The following is a 5852-nucleotide window of genomic DNA, read 5'->3' as shown; positions in this document are numbered from 1 at the left end:
TGGTGCTCTTATATAGAGATTGTAAAGGCTTGTTTCTTGCCCAGTAAAAGAAACATATAGTGGAAAATCTCTCAAGGGATATTGAGAGAAGTATACGTAGACTTGGTTATAAGTCGAATTACTATAAAATCTTTGTGTCTTGCTATTTTATTTTTGCACTTTAATTTCGTATTTCGTCTAAGTTGTTATAAATCGAAATATTATCAAGTACTCTCGAGAAAACCTGTACACCCCCCTCTAGGTAGTTCTTTGATAAAATCTATACTGATATGTACCCATTTCCCCTTTGGCACCGGAAGAGGCTTCAACAAACCATGTGGTCTCTATCTCTCAACTTTGATTATTGACAGTTCAAACATTTGGCTACATGAGTGGCTAAATCAGCCTTCACACCACTCCACTAATAGAATTTCTTTATATCTTTGTAAATCTTTGTACTACCCAGATAAATTAAGTGTGGTAATTTGTGTGCTTCATTAAGTATCATTCCCTTATTTATTTATCCTTTGGTACATAGAGCCTGTCTTTGAACTTGAGGACTCCTTTCTCAGTCAACTTGAAGTCCAAGTCCTTTTGTTTTCCTTCTTTTATATCATTTGGTATCTTTTGTAGGTTGTCATCTAATAGCTAGGCAGCATAAATTTCCTCAATAAAAGAAAGTTGTATCATTAATGCAGCCAAGGTTACTATTACTTCTTTAATCAATAACTCGTTCACAGGCAATGTTTCTCGTGGCAAAGTCTGAGATTTTCTGCTCAAAGCATCGGCCACCACATTAGCCTTCCCGGGGTGATAATTGATGGTGCAGTTATAGTCTTTCATCAACACCAACCATCTTCCTTACCTGATGTTTAGCTCATTTTGGGTGAAAAAGTACTTCAGACTTTTATATTCATTATAGATTTTACTCTTTTCAACATACAAATAGTGATGTCAAATCTTTCATATAAAGATTATCGTTGCTAGTTCTATATCGTGTGTGGGGTAATTCTTCTTATAATCCTTCAGTTGTCGAGATGCATATGCAATAATTTACCATTTTACATCAACACACAGCCCAAACTCAACTTGAATGCATCCACTGTATACCATTCCGAAATTGCCGTCTAGAATAGTAAGTACTGGAGCTTATACTAGTTTTTGCTTCAATTCTTAGAAACTCTTCTCATATTCCTTAAACAATTCAAATTTAACTCCCTTTTGTGTTAGTCGGGTCATAGGAGCAAAAATTTGTGAGAAGTTTTCTATAAATTTTATATAGTATCCTGCTAGCCCCAGGAAACTACGGATCTCACCCACATTCTAAGGTATTTCTCAATCAGCAATAGCCTTCACCTTTCTAGATCAACTTCAGTGCCCTTTTCTGAGACAAATGCCCTAGAAAGTATACTTGAGAAAGCCAAAATTCACATTTACTGAATTTTGCATATAATTATTTCTCTCTCAACCACTACAGTGCCAACCTCAAATGGATAGCATATTCCTTCGTATTCTTGGAGTAAATCAGAATGCCATCCATGAATATGATGATAAAGTTGTCTAACATGTAATGGAATACTCTATTCATCAACTCCATAAATGTTGCAGGTTCATTGTTTAACCCAAATAGCATGACTAGGAACTCAAAGTGTCCATAATGGGTCATGAATCACTCTTTGATATTGAGCTGATGGTACCCACTCTGAGATTAATTTAGAGAATGTTGTTGCACCTTGTAATTGATCAAACAGGTCATTAATTCTGGGCAACGAATATCGGTTCTTGATATTCAGTGTGTTGTGTTCCCAGTAGTCTATACACATTCTCCTGCTCTCATCTTTCTTCCTAACAAAGAACATTATTGCTTCCCATGGAGACACACTAGATCGCTTGTATCCCTTCTTTAACAAGTCTTGCAGTTGTTCTTTCAATTCTTTCAACTCTAAAAATGTCATCCTATATAGGGCTTTGGATACAATGCTACCTCAGGGATCATGTCAATAATGAACTCCGTTTCCCGGTCCGGAGGTAATCCTACCATGTCTTCGAGGAATACATCTGAAAAATCTTCCAATACATCTATTTCCTCTACACGCCCTTGATCCAACAACTTGTTTACTTGAAGTGCAGATATAACCAACTTTTTGGATTTTTTCACCTTCTTTCCTTTATAAAAAAAAAATTTACCTCCATTTAAGGATTTGAATATAATCTTCTTCTCAGCATATACATGCTCAATAGGCAGATAACCAATCCATTCCTAAGATGACGTCAAAGTCATGCATATTTAGCTTGATCAAGTGAGCAATCATGTCCAGTCCACAGACTTGTATGGGGCATCGCTCATATACTTCACTTAATCCTACTTCATTTCCAATGGGTGTGCCAACAACTAATTTGTGTATCAGAATCTTTGATTTAATATTCATCTTGGTAGCAAAAGTTGGAGCTACAAATGAATATGATGCACATGTATCAAACAATCGATATGCACGTATCATTGAGATCAACAATGTACCTGTAACAAATCTGGGTGAAGACTCTACATCCTCAGCAGTCAGTGCAAACACTCTCCCTTGTGACCTTAGATGCATGTGGTTACACTAGTCTAGGAGGTACTACAAATGGGTCACCTTGTCTCCTCTGTGGGCAATTCTTGGCAATGTGATCAATCTAATGACATACATAACACTTGTAGGTAAACATTTGTGCTTGTGATACAATAGGCCTAGATGGTTGTGAAGCTTGTCCTGCATTTGGCCTTCTGAGCTAGCTAGGAGTTGCATTGGGATAAGCTCCCCTACAAAATCTACTTGCCACTATTTCTCTTCTTCTTTGATGGGATAAGTGGTTGTCCCTCTATTTATCCTCAACAGATTTGGCAGCCTGAACAACTTGGGCATAACTATGGAGGTATTGTGCCACCAACATGGCACCAATTGATGGCCTTAGCCCTTTCTCAAACCGCTTAACTTTAGTACAATCTCCCTTCAAATGTTCTAGTGCAAAGAAGAATAGCTTCTCAAATTCTTATTGGAACTTTAACACTGACCTAGAACCTTACTTCAGGTCCATGAATTCTACCTCTTTCCTTTCCTTCATGCTATCAAGGTAGTAGTTGTTATAGAACACAACCTTGAAATGCTTCCAAGTGAGGTTGGGTTGTAGGTCAACCAAGATAGGTTTAGTGGATTTCCACCATGCATTTGCTTCATTCTGAAGTTGATAGTTAGCACACATCAACTTTTGCTCCTCTGTGATGGTCAATACTTCAAATGCCTACTCCTTTTCCTCAACCCATTTTGTTGGTGCTAAAGGATCTTGTGCAATCCAACTAAAATAGGGAGGTTTGAACCTCTAAAGTTTCTCCATCAATTTAGCATTGTCCATTACTAGATCCAATATGATCTGCCTTTGAGGTGTAACCTACCTTTGTGGCATTGGTGGGTCTGGCTGTAGAGCCAAGTGTGCATTGGAGCTTGTTAGATGCACTATGGGGAGGACTGTCGGTGCATGGACTTGATGCACCTGTGGGGGAGCAGTCTGGCCCTCCAAAGCCTAAATCATAGCATTGATCTGTGCATTCAATCCTGTCATAAAATCCATTTGCTTCTATGACAACCCTTACAACATAGTATTTTGATGTTGCTGTAATCACTATAGTATGTTACCCATAATAGAGGTCACATCTTGAGCAATCAAAACTGGTAGGATAGGGGGAGCATCAGGCACAGTAGTATCGGACACTGCTTTTTGATCGGGTTTAGAAGGTGGTGATAGGTCAGCAACAGATCTAGCGGCATGACGCTACCTTTTGGATAGTCATCCCACTTGTGTTCGAGCTTTCCTTGGCACCATAAGAATTTTCTGTTTTAAGAAGATACAGTCAATTCCATCCTAATATGCATCCCTTAATCTAAATTTGCACATGCACAAGTAACATTTGGCCCCTCATTCATGTATAACAAAAAGTAATTCAATTTGGGCCAAAATACCTTCCGGTGGATGCTCTTAATTTGTTTATGAATTTTCCCCAGTTCCTTCTCTGTGAAACTCTGACTAGGAATCCCATGTTAAATTTTTGAATTTCAAAATCTTTGCTTATCACTACATCCACTTATTTTGTATATATCATGCACGCTATGCGTAGGTATTGTTGGTGTATGATGTCATGTATCCCATCGTGGTTTAACCTAGGGAGTACTGGTGCAAGCCTCTCGACAAAACAATGGTTCCGGTTTATCCACATCCCAATCCAATTCTTTAGGCACAAGGAATAGAGCCAACCATATCACTATCGAATGAGCTGATTGTCGATCCGACTCCTCAATCAAAAGAGGCAAAGCTAACTGGATTGCTATCCAGTGAGCCGCAATCCAGTTAGTTGGTCGTCGATCTGGTTCAACAATAAAGAGTGATCGAGCCAATTGAATTGCCATCCGGTGAGCTAATTGTCAACCGGGTCACGAGCAATAAAATCAGAGTCAATCCAGTTCACCAACTGGCGAGCCGGTTCAACTATTTTCAAATCTGATTTAGTTCTTGATCTTCTGCTAAGCCAAAATGATTTCCGACACTTCTAGGATCTTTTGGGGTATTTTAAAGGATATGTGCCCAAGCTCGTAGACAACCTAGGTCCTTGTGTGTGGGAAATGCAATGAAATGCTTTTTCGCTATTCTTTGTATAGAAACCATCTCATAAACCTAGTTTTAGCTAAATTGTGTCTTAATTTCTTCCTTTCCTTGGATTTCAATTTCCTAAGTGTAAAGCTTATGTTCTTCAATGAAATTATAAGTGTTCTCGACTTTGACACCTATCTATTCTCTTAGGGTGTCTGCTACTGATTATATGTTTATCTTTTGGCTTTTATTTACATCTTAATCACCATCTTCCTTAAAGGAAAGCGTTGCGCTTTAATACCACACGTTATCACACCCCGCCTCTACATCCCTCAAGACTGATGACTGGGACATGCAACTATGTCCGTAATCCATCCAGGATCTCCAATGCAGTACTTTAAGGTCACCAAGTTATGAAATGATTCTAAGTCCACATTACATAATAATGATTATTAATATAACATAACTAGTGAATTCTAATAATATTACAATAATTACACAAAAGAAGGTTTATTCCAGACGGAACATAATTACAATAATTCCCCTACGGCTACATCAGATAAGTACACAAGTGAATCAAAAGGGAAGATGAATACTATCATCCTCAAGGTGCCCTAAAGGCACTGTCATCACACATGCAGCCTGACTCGTGTGTAACCCACTCCTCAATCCAAAGATCGTCTCCATAAAGATCTGGCTCCTCAACCACAGTCACAGGATGGTTCCTTGGATCACCATCTAAAAAGAGTGCAATAAATAGGGTGAGCTTCCACGAAGCCCAGTGAGAGATGGACACACAAGCAAACACCTATATATATATATATATATATATCATACTACTATTAAAAAGTGCATACTCCTGTCTTTGGTATACTTTTTCAAAAAGACAAAAAAACCATTGACATCTACCCAAAAAAAAATTCAATTCACCAAAAAACACAGAAAAAAACCCCAAATGACCAAAAAAACCCCTCAAAATGGAAGTTGAAACAAATAATAATTATCTCTCTCTCTCTCTCCCTAAACGTTGAGGAGAAAAGGGAAGTAATACTCTCTATAATTCTCATAATTAAGAATAATAATAATAATAATAAACTCTCAATAATTCTCTCTCTCTCTCTCTCTCTCTCTCTCTCTCTCTAAACGTGGAGGAGAAATGGGGAGTGTGGAGAGAGAAATAGAGAGAATTATGGAGAATGGGGAGGGAATGAACAATTATGGAGATATTAAAAAGGTAAATATGGAGAGAGATA

Source organism: Macadamia integrifolia, chromosome 2 (genome assembly GCF_013358625.1).
Source record: "Macadamia integrifolia cultivar HAES 741 chromosome 2, SCU_Mint_v3, whole genome shotgun sequence".
In the NCBI taxonomy this organism is placed as follows: Eukaryota; Viridiplantae; Streptophyta; class Magnoliopsida; order Proteales; family Proteaceae; genus Macadamia; species Macadamia integrifolia.
Note: the sequence above shows the minus strand (reverse complement) of the source record.